This window comes from Marmota flaviventris, chromosome 1, assembly GCF_047511675.1.
Source record: "Marmota flaviventris isolate mMarFla1 chromosome 1, mMarFla1.hap1, whole genome shotgun sequence".
In the NCBI taxonomy this organism is placed as follows: domain Eukaryota; kingdom Metazoa; phylum Chordata; class Mammalia; order Rodentia; family Sciuridae; genus Marmota; species Marmota flaviventris.
In genome coordinates this window covers 61,928,706-61,941,207 of record NC_092498.1, presented here as the reverse complement: position 1 = coordinate 61,941,207, position 12,502 = coordinate 61,928,706, and positions in this window count along the sequence as shown.

Genomic DNA, 12,502 nt, shown 5'->3' with positions numbered 1-12,502 from the left:
ACACTGCACACCATAATTTTATAAAATATAAAACATAAGTAAAATAAAAACTGTTCAAATTAATTTTAAAGATGAATTGTCCCCCATTTATAATTCACCAAAAAATCTTTTCTTTGACCCCACCTTAGGTATTTTGTGACTTGAATAAGTTTGTGATATTGTTCCCCCAAACCATTATTAATTAGCATTTTGTTGAACAAAATATTGCAAACCTGAGCATAGTCATTTAGTAATAACTAAAATTATACTAGCAGTTTACACTGTAAATTTACTATGAATAAATTTTTACTCTAAAATTCATTCTGTTTTTTCTAATTTCTTTACAGATGTAGTCCCTTACCCACTTTTTATTTGTGATAAACTCACACAAATCAACAATAAACTTCATAATGGCTTAAAAATGGACACAATGAATGTTAGTAGTGGAACAAATAAAACATTTAGATGAGTCAATGCCACAATGGGTTGTAGACCCTCTATTCAATAATGCACTCTTACTGTCTTGCCTGACTATTCTCCATAATGTATTTTCTCTTTAGATTATATCATATTCTAACATACAATATAATTTATGTACTTGGATTTTTTATTTTTCTGACTCCCTCACTACCTATTATAGAACATATGCGAGGGACTTATTTGTTGAATTAATGGATTTTTCTGTATGGTGGATAAACAAAGATTTTATTAAATGTGCCCATTTCTCTCTTTTATATTTTTGGGCCATGCTATGGAAAGAATGTCTATGTCTTCTCAAATTCATTAATCATATGCATTAATCCTTAATGAATATGATTTGTGAGGCAAAGTGGGTTAGATTAAGTCAGGAGGGGGGGGCCTCATGCTGGATTGATGATTTTATAATTAGAGAAATCTCTCTTTGTCTGTCTCTGAAATTTTGACTCTCCTCTCTCACCCCTGCTGCTGCCCATGATTACTACAGGGGAAAGGTCATGTGAGGTAGATGGAGGGGTTGGGAGTCTACCAGCCAGGAAGAAAACTCATGAGATATGGAAATCTTGATTTTTCCAGAACTGTAAGAAAAAATTCTGTTGTTTAAGTCACACAGTCTATGGTATTAGCATCCCAAGCTGACTAACACAGACATAAGGTCCAAAATAGTTAGGGAACTATATGTGCTTGATAAGTAACATTCATTATGCTGAAGATACTTCTTTGAGAAAAGTCTTCGTGATCTCTTAGTAAATGTATGTTCTGAACAATTATTATTAAATGAACAATGATTATGTAAGAAATTTTTAGCAATAAACAAAATAAATATTTTCTCTATTTTTTTACAAAGACAATGAGTTAAAATTAAAGGAAATGATTTGTATTCACGTCTTAAATTTTATTGCATTTACTTATAACTAATTAGATATTTCTAGATAAAAATGTAATTTCTAATTCATAAAAATGCAATTTCTAACTTATCATGCCATTTTTAATGGTTTTCATTCAAGAACCTGATTCCATTTTTTCCAATGTTAATATATAATTAGAAAATAATTGCTTAAATTTACTATTTTCAAAAAACCAAACTCCATTAACAAGAAAAAAAGAAATATGTCAGATTGCCCAACATATTCCAAAAATATATTCTGAGTTTTATTTATTTTTACATAAATTTAACATATAAGTACTTTGAGATTTTTGTCTAAATATAAAAATTGAAACTTTCTTTTTAAAAAGTATGTACTACACACAGATATAAGCATTAAAATAATTGAATCCTCACAGGGTATAGAAAAGAGTACCAAATGAAAATTCTTTAAAAATACAAACTGGAAAAATCCATTTTCCCTAAATGACATGCAGTTTAAATTTTTTTTATTATAAACAAGTAGATTGTTAACCTTTGGACATGATTAAATATTGTTTCAAAATATAAAATATATTCTGCATGGCAAATTTGAATGCTTCGTAGAATCAAATGACTGTACCTCCTTCTTATTTGTTTTTGTTTTATAAAGAATTTGGGGGATAGATTTCATCATCATGGGATCAAAAAATATCCCAGCTTGAAGTTGAGATTAAATATAGAGTAAAATTAATCTTTTTACCATGGTATTATCTACTCTGGCTTAATTGTTATGATAGTTATTCAAGCTTGTGGATTTTATTCCTGGTCCTTCCCTTTCTGAACCATCTAGGATTTCACTTCTTCATCCTTGTAACGTTAAATGTAGCTGTGCAATTTTCTGTGGCCAATGAAATATGTGTGAAATATTTGTGGGTCACTACCAAAGTGATAGCCTATGATTTACTAAAACCCCTTTCCACTTCCTGAGCAACTAGCAGCATTCCAGATAAAGGATTCTCCATCATTCTGCATTTCTGAGTAAGGTTAGCAGAGCAAATCTTTCTACTGACTCTCAACAGACAATGTACAATGTGAGAAATAAACCTTTTTCTAAAAGGTTTAAACCACTGATATTGGGGATTGTTATTGAAGCATATTTTAATGTGTCCTGAATAGAATAGAAATTGTTACAGTGTGTATTGCTGTTTAAAAAAATAGAGTAGGCAATCATAACTTAAAGTTTAGTTTTCTAGAGGCAAGAAAACTGTCATGGTATAAGAGAGTGTGGTGGTCATCAAATCCTTTCAACTGAACTCTGCAAAAATTATTGTAACACTGGAAACCATCCTGGGGTTTGAATCATCAAGAAATAATTGAAGGGACTAAGTACTATGATAATCACTGAGAAAACAATAGTGAAAAAGACACAGTACTTGGTCACAAAAAACCAGTAAGTTGAAATCTTATGAGGACAAGAGAAGCATAAAAGGGCATTTTTAATATAGTAAAAAATGGATGAACAGGGCACAATAGGAACACATCTGAAAAACAGAGCTTGATCCAAAATGGGAGGTCAGGTAATATTTCTGAGAGATGTTAACATTTTAATGAAATGAGATGTTATACTGAATGGAGTGTGTGTGTGTCTTTGTGCTGTAGTATTAGTAGTAGTATTCTGAGTAGGAGGAGGAGGAGTACGAGTAACACAGCAGCAGTAGTAGAGATGGTACTGAGGTAAGATTAGGCACAGATATTCATTCTACTGTGGAATCATGAAATCAAGGTGCCATACACAATGGTCCAGAGAGGGAAGAGGACATTAATTCCTTGAGAAAAGCATGAGAAATAAGACTTGAAAGACCATGATGCCCTATTATAAGTGTGTTTTGAAGCTATCTTTTTTAAAAAAATATTTTTAGTTTTAGGTGGACACAATATCTTTATTTTTATGTGATGCAGAGGATCGAATCCGGTGCCTCATGCATGCTAGGCAAGCACTCTACCACTGAGCCACAACCCCAGCCCTGAAGCTATCTTATTAAGATTGGAAGTTGTTTCAGAATGTTAAGTGAGAAGTGACAGAATCAGATTTGTATTGATAACCACTTTTGCATTGGGTAGTGAACTGGAATAGAGAAAAGTAAAGACACTGGGATTAGTATGAAAGGTAATTTTTATGTAAATATTATTCAGGAAAGAGTCCATTTTCAAGAGATGCTGATTTATTGAGACTATTCCAATTTATATTTGTCAACTAAAAGGCATGTGGATTCAAGTGAATTGCCTTAGGCTTAATTACATTGTTTTTTCTCTAGGACTGACTATTCCTTCTGTTTAGGGTTTATTCAAAATTAATTCCATGGGGTCCAAAATAGTCTAGTTAATAATTAATACTAAATATATAAAATTGAGAATAAATATATAGACTATATCCAGTGAGTTTGGATGAGTTCTAATATAATTGTGTTTATCTAATGGAATTTTAAGCAAACAACCTCCCTGACTCCACACCCACATTCCAATTCTGCACTTTACCCACACTCAGCAATTCACTCCCATTTGTCTCAGTTTACTCCCTTGCATTGTTTCTGTGGGCAGTTTTCTCTCCCAATGAATTTTAATATTTGAGAGCAGTCTAATTTTTATGTTCCACACCACAAATATTTGAACATAGTAATTCTAAGTAAGTGTTGTATAAACATACAGGAAAAAGGAAAAACATATCATTTTTAGCCTATTTGACAATTTTGTTGATGATTCAAACCCCAGAATGTTTTAATCTGTTCAGGTTACTTAAACAAAGTATCTTACACTGAGTAATTTATAAACAATGGGAATTTATAACTTACAGTTCCAGAGGTTAGGAAATCCACGATCAAGGTGGCAGTAGATTAGGTGTCCAGAAAGGGTTGCCCCTGCTTATAGAAAGTGTCTTCTTTGTGCATTCTCACATGATGGAATGGATGGACAAGATCCCTCCACCCTCTCTTCATGGGGACTAATCTCATTTGTGAGGATCTTTGTGACCTAATTGTTTCCCCCAAAGCCCTGCTTCTTAATACAATACAATAAGGTACTAATAAGCAAAAAATGGTATTTTCAAAACCACTTGTGATTAAAATGAATGCCTAGTTTGCATTTCAAAACATACTGCTCCTCTGAATGAAATACCTAAATTTTTATTGTGTGGTAGTAAGACCTGAAGCCACAAGCCTCTGCTTGTGCAAACATTATTTTGAGCTAAGCCCATCTCAATGGGATGTAACATGGCCCTATAAAAACAAAATACTGTCACAGAATTGTAACACCATTGAAATACATCACACTGTATAAAATCATTCTCTGGTTTTATTAAATGTAAACAAAAAGTAATGAACTGAGATAAAGTCAGACAAAGAGAAAAAACTACTGTTCAAATCCAAAAGCAGAAAGGGAATTAAACTGCTTGGAACAATTTGGGGATAAAATAGCTATTATTAACAGGCTCCTAAAATCAATATTGTTATTTTTCCTCCTGATCAGACCATTCACATTGACCACTATTTTAGGAAGACTCTACTCATCATATCCATCTCTAAATGTGCTTCACTCTCTCTCAAAAAGCCCTCTGGATAGGAATATTACTCTAAGAATAAACCTCAAATGCTGGAACACAGGAAACTTCCTCCCACTGTTACCCACTTACTTCCTGCCTGAATCCACACAGGTAGACAGGACTGTTGAAAAACAGAACTCACTGTCTGGCCTCGCTTCAAATCTATGACCATTAAACCAAGGGTTCCTCACTATTACCCCTGAGCACACTCCAGTTGTCAAACCACACGGGCATCCACGTTTCTAGAAGGATAACTCAGACCTCTCTCTTGAAACTTCTCACATTTATTCTCAGCTCACAGCCATAGTTTTTTACTTCTAAAAGAAAAAACAAACAAACAAACAAACAAAAAACAGGTGATCAGAAGACATTTCCCTCAAATTCCCAGTATTATATGTAATCACCCACAAGTACCAGTACCCACATTCTTTGCCTGTCTCTCTATTACTATCAGTGAGCTCTCCTGCTTAGCTATGATCAGTTCCTCCATTTTTGATCAACTGCCCATCTCCTCTTTATCTACCTGAAAATATCTCCTGAGTAATCTTTTCCTGATTCTCCAGTAACATCAGTGTTTCCTCTTCTATTGGAACATTTCACCAGTGTATAATGTTCTTATTTCTTCTATCTTAGAAAAGTAGCTTCTTTCTTTTACTTCTGCCCTCTCCATAGCAGCTCTGTACCTTTCTGCTCCCTTTTCATCAAAATTTCTCAGAAGAATTAGTTGCACTCACTGCTAGACATTTTTTTTTTCCCTCTCCAATTTCCTCTTGAATTCACTCCAATCAGGCTTTTACATATCACACCACTTGTTCAAAATTGAGCACTAAATATCCCTCCCATCTCTGCTACATGCATTCTTAAAAATTCCACCTCATGCCTCCAGTTCTTCCACTCCAAATCTTTGGAATCATTTTTTTTATCCTTTTAATTTTCTCCTGATCCCACAGATAGTCCACCATCAATTTGAAACCGTACGTTCAAAATATTATTTAAAAACAGACCCATTCTTACATCTGCTCTCCTGCTAGCTTGGTCCAGGCCACTGTGAATTCTATCATGCCTAAATCCTTACAAGACCTTTCTTCCTGATCCCCTTGCTCTGCTTTTGCCCATGCCAATCTATTCTCCATAGAGTAGAAAGAACATACTACACCTGTGCTCAAAATCATGTGATGATTTTCCGAGTCCTCAGAGTAAAAAGAAAACCACTTACTATCCTACTATGGCCTAGAAAAGCCTATTTGAATCAACGCCTCCTCCCCTATCCCAAACCTTTACATCTCTAACCTTGTTTCAACCCTCCAACTGCCCCCTCTCTGTTCCAAGCTAAATGTCCATATTTACCAAAATAACTCACAAATTTTACTCAGAATTTTAAGCTGAATGGAAAAACCTGCTACAATTAACTTGCAGATACAATGATGTAGTTGTGGCTAACGTATCTCTTAACTAAAATCACTTGCATGTTGTGCATCTTCATATCATCTTCTCTATGTTGAGTGAACATATCTTCCAAGAGGATTAAAAAGTCTAAGAAGGGGCTGTAGCTCAGTAGTAGAGCACTTGCCTACCATGTGTCTGGCACTGTGTTCGATCCTCAGCACCATATAAAAATAAATAAATAAATAAATGTATTGTGTCCATCTACAATTTAAAAAAAAATAAAGTCTAAGAAGAAAGTATAAGAGCATACAAGACCTAAAATGATTTATAAATTTCAAATAAAGTTTTGAGTTAATAAAATTAATGAATGAAAGCAATAAGGTATGAAAGTCATAAGTTTGTTATGTGTATCTATTGGCTACATTGTTTTGCTCTGTGTAAGACAATTGGAAAACTGTGTTAGTGTATTCATTTCCATAGAGATTCACCATATGTCTAACTTGCAACAAGATATAATTGAAAAATGAGGTAAAATCTTGGATAGTGGATTGATAGCTACATTAAGTGTGGGAAGCCATGAAGTGCTGCATTGCTACAGCGGGTGTCTAGAAAATCTTTAAAGATCTGGGGAAGCTGAATGAGAGGGAGTGGATTCAACAAAAATACTGAGTCTAAAGTCAAGGGTTATTCAAGAAATTTATGAATCCTGTAAACCTATGGGATATGAACAACTTGAATTAAGAGTATCTACTAAAAGTGGGGGAGCTGTGTAGTTTTCTCAGTGAGTAGCAGAGACCCAAGGGAAAATGTGATTATATTACACAGAAAGCTTTCAATCTTCCTGAAACCAGACTCCTTTTTTAAATGAATGAATTCTCAAATATTTATTTCAGAAGACAAATACATTAACGTGCCAGGACTTGTTACCAGAAGGGATAGAATTAACCTGAGTTGTATTAGAAAAAAAATATCAAGTTCAGTTATAATCTTGGAGAAGGAAATTATCCACTTTCCCAAACTATATGTGTTATATGCAATTGCATGAAAATGGGAAGATTAATAGATAATCTCGAAGTCCTAAAATGAGGTGACTGAGACTGCATTACAGAAGCCCTTGAATACAACAAAGAAGATTGAACTCTGTTCTTTGGATGTGAAAAAGATTTTAAAATGTCTATCTAAGAAAATGGCAGAGTAAATTCTATGCCTTTGGAATATTTTATCTGGCATCAGTGTTTAGAAGAGATTGGGAAAAGAGAGAATGAAAATGGAGAGAACAGAATTAATTTATTGCAGAATTAATGTTAGCATAAGAGAGAGGCAGTGAAATCTTGAACTAGAAAACTAGTGGTTGGAATAGAGATGAAGTAATATTTGAAATCTATTGCTTGGGATTAAATTTAGGAGGTAAAAAAAATCATACAGAGTTGTAAAACCGAGAGAGTGTCGAGAACGTCAGTCCAATAACCTTAATTTGGCAACCCAAGTGGGGAGGCAGTTTATTAGTTGGTAAATATTCATTGAGCTTGTACTCAATTTTCATTGAGCCTCTGCTATGTACTAGGCACTGTGCTAAACACCATAGATTTAAATAAGAATAAAGCTTAGTGTCTTCCCTGAAGTAGGTTACAGCTTATTGGGGAATGAGTGAAATAAAATGAAAAGTGATAATCTAGAGAGAATTTGAATGGCTGAGAGAGCCCCTAGTAATACATGTCCAACAGGATTTTGAAATGTGAAACTGAAAATATTTTTGTTTTTTCCTGTTAATACTGTTTTATTTTAGTAAAACAAGATTTCCCTTCACATTTAAAGCTGTGCAATGAGATACAGCTTAAGAAATTAAACTTTCTGATTTTTTAATTAAACAAAATGTTTTATTGCAGAAAAATGGAACTGAAAATAGTTTCAATGTAATTCACTCTAATCAAATGTTTCTGGTTTCCATGTGATCATAAGTTTAATTATGGAAGATACAACTTCGAAAAATTTGCAGATGAGGGAAGAAGAGATACATGTATGAACAGAAAAAATGAAAATTTGCAATTTTAACCAGAGTAGCCTGAATTCTGCTTTGTAAAATTGAAATTACCTATCTCTGTTTATTTACCTAATTTTGGTCAGACTCTGCAGAGAAAACAAGATGGAAAATGTTCTCATTTTTTGCAAGGGAATATATCTGCCAAAGGTGTCAGAATTTCCACCAGACTACAGCAAAATGACCAAGGCCAATTTGTCACTGTGGTTTCAGTATCCATTTTTGCCTCTGTAAATATGCTTTTGAACTCTGACTTCAGTCTGCCATTGTATATTAAAGTTGTCATAGTAATAGCAACTTTAAATATCTAAACTGATGTTAGACTCATATATTCACAATTACAAACATTTCTCTGTATCTTTGAATAAGATTGTTTATTGAAATATATTCAAAGACCTTGAATATGAGGGAAATTAAAATAACTAAATGGTCTTACACTAGAACCAAAAAAGATTATGCTCTTTCACATTAAATAAATCTCTTTTGTTTGTTTTTATCACATAATTTAGTAAAGCTCCAAATTAATTGGGACATGGAAAATTACTTCAGACATCACAAACACCAAAAGATCAAGGCAAAAGTTGTGATCACAGGATGAATTATTATATTTATATAAAAACTTCTTAACATCCATGACATTTTATGCATGAAAGATGTGCGAAAATAATGAAGAAATATGAAGCATACTGGCCTCACAAATCCATTGTTATACTATATATATTGAGCCTTCCTCCAGAACTAGTACAGTGAGGAAACAAAGGATCTGACATATAACTGTGTATTCATTCCTTCCTTTTCACTCAATTCCCCCCTGTTCCTTGTCTCCCAGAATTTTATACATAGTGATATTGGACACCTCTAAGCTAAAGGAATAATTGACAAAACCCTGACTACTATGGCTGTTAATATGCATATAAATTATTTCCTCACCACAAGATCACATGATTTAGTAATAAAAATCCATGAAATGGTGAAGATTCCTGCTCAGGGGATCTGCTGACTTGGTAAGTGGCATTAGGGAGGAATTTTTGTTGAGAGAACAAAATGCATGAAGCATTCCATATATTTAATAGTCACAATATTTCAGCTGTTGTATATTAAAAACAACTTTAGTGAGATGTAGCTTTTTTTTACTTCATAATAGAGGATTAAAGAATATATATATATATATATATATATATATATATATATATATATATATATTGTCTGTATGGTATGACATGTTCACATATATATCTGGGGGGAGTAAATAAAGGCTTATTTCCATTAAAACTTAAAATACTCTTTGGTAAGTACCTTTAGGCAAACCTTAACAGCTCATTGATTCTTGTCATCATAAACAAGTAATAGCATTTCGTGTTATAATGGCGGTAGCCCTGTTAGACCTGATTTAACCTCTTCCAGCTTTAATTAAAAAATTTATAAAAGAGAAGTAGAGAGCCACTATTTGGACTGAAGATGCTGAAAGATCATATCCTGAATATTTAGTGAATAATGACTAGGTGCATCCTTGTGTCAAATTGTTAAAAGTGCAATTCTGAATTTACCTTTTCTGCACTCTTAACTAGATTTATTTTAATGCTGAGACAGGTCAAATAAGCTTTGCTTAACCAACTGTCTGGTCCTGACTTCAGAGCCCAGGAAATACGAGGAATGTAAACTCTAATAGCCATTGCCTACATCATAACAGAACTGAAACTCTCACTTTCTCTACTCCTATGAAGGAGTTTGTTTAACATTTATACTGGCAGTGAAAATACAAGCAACAATAGGAGTATAGATTAGTGAGAGGTGATGTGTTTTATTACAAAGATGTATTGCAGTACCAAGAAAGGCATTAGAATAAGAGAATAGGATGTGCCCTGTAAGAATATGCTGTTAATATGCTACTATGGCAAGAGCCAATCTATGAGACAAAATCAAGTACATTAATATGTGATAAAGATAGTGATCCAAATTATGGAAGAAATAAGTGAATAGTCAATACAAGCTGTTAAAAATAAGATACATTCCATACTTGTATAAATATATCAAAATCGATTCTATTGTCATGTATAACTACAAAGACCAAAAAAAAAAAAAATTCATTCTCCCATTCTATAGGCTCTCTTTTCATGCTCCTGATTGTTTCCTTTGCTGTGAAGAAGCTTTAGTTTGATACCATCCCATTTATTGATTTTTGATTTTCATTCTTATACTTAAGAAGTCTTGTTCTGGAAATTGGTTCCTAAACCAACATGATGGAGAGTTGGGCCTATAATTTCTTATAGTAGGCACAGGGTTTCTGTCCTAATGCCTAGGTCCTTGGTCCACATTGAGTTGAGTTTTGTGCAGGATGAGAGATAGCAGTTAATTTCACTCTGCTACATATGGATTTCCAGTTTACCCAGTACCATTTGTTAAAGAGGATATTTTTTCTCCAATGTATATTTATGGAGGAACATTATGAGAATCTGTATAGGAATTACATTAAATCTCTATAGAGCTTTTGGTATTATAGCCATTTTAATGACATTAGTTCTGCTTATCGAAGAACATGGGAGATATTTTCGTTTTCTAAAGTCTTCTTCAACTTCTTTATTTAGGGTTCTGTAGTTTGTATTGTAGAGGTTTTTCACCTTTTTTGTTAGACTGATTCCCAAGTTTATTTTGGGAACTATTGTGAATGGGGTAGTTTTCCTAATTTCTCTCAGCTGATATGTCATTGGTGTTTAGAGATATAATTGATTTGTGGGTGTTAATTTTATAAACTACTGTTACTTTGCTAAATTCATTTATAAGTTCTAAAAGTTTTCTAGTGAAGTTTTTTTGGGTTTCCAAATATAGGATCATGTCATTGGAAAATAGGGATAGTTTGAGCTGTATTTTTTCCTATTTGTATCCCTTTAATTTCTTTCTTTAGCCTAATTGCTCTGGCTGGATTTTCAAGGACTACTTTGATTGGAAGTTATGAATGAAGGCATCCCTGTGTTCTTCCAGTGTTTAGAGAGAATGCTTTTAATTTTTCTCTATTGAGATGATGTTGGCCTTGGCTTTTCACCTCAGATAGAACATTAATCTCTAGTATATATAAAGAACTCAAAAAGCTTTACACCAATAAACAAACAAAAACCTAATCACTAAATGGGCCAAGGAACTAAACAGGCACATAACAGAAGAGAAATATGAATAGTCAACAAATACATGAAAAAAATGTTGAACATCTCAAGCAATTAAGAAAATGCAAATTAAAAGTGCACTGAGATTTCCTCTCATTCAGAACAGCAACAATCAAGAATACAAGCAATAATAGATATTGTTGAGGATGTGGGGAAATAGGTACACTCATGCATTGCTGGTGGGACTATAAATTGGTTCCACCCCTCCTCTGTATATATGCTAAGGATTTAAAATCGGCATACCAGAATGATACAACAACATCAGTGTTCACAGCAGCTCAACTCACAATAGCTAAACTATGGAACCAACCTAGGTGCCCTACAACAGATGAATGGATAAAGAAATGTTTTATACATACACAATGGAATATTACTCAGCCATAGAAAAGAATGATTTTATGGGATTTTCCAGTAAATGGATGAATCTGGAGACTATCATGCCAATGTAGTAATAAGCCAATCCCCAAAAAACCAAAGGCCAAATTTTTTGATATGTGGATGCTAACACAAAATAAGTTCAGGGTGGGTTGGAATAGAAGTCCATTAGATTAGACAAAGGGGAATTAAGGGAAGGGAGGATGGATGTGATTAGTACAGTACAATGAATGGGACATAATGTTTATATATGAAGACACAACCAGTGTAACTCCACATCATGTACAACCACAAGAATGAGATGCTAATAATAAGTTATACTCCATGTAAGTATAATATGCCAAAATAATTCTACTGCCATGTATATTTAAAAAGAATAAATAAAAACAACAAAGAAAACATTCATTTAACCATTGACAGACAAGAAAAGGAGAGAAATAGGGAAGAAGGAAGGATAGATAAAAGAGTACAAAAGAAAATTTGGACGTGTTTTTACTTATTAAATTACATTAAAGATTAGACGTTTTAAAATTTGTATATATAAATAAAATTTTAAAACAGAAAATATGTATAAAAATAATGATTTTGACAAATACATAATATTGCTTGAAATTTTATGCTAGAATCTGAACCAAATAATTGAAATA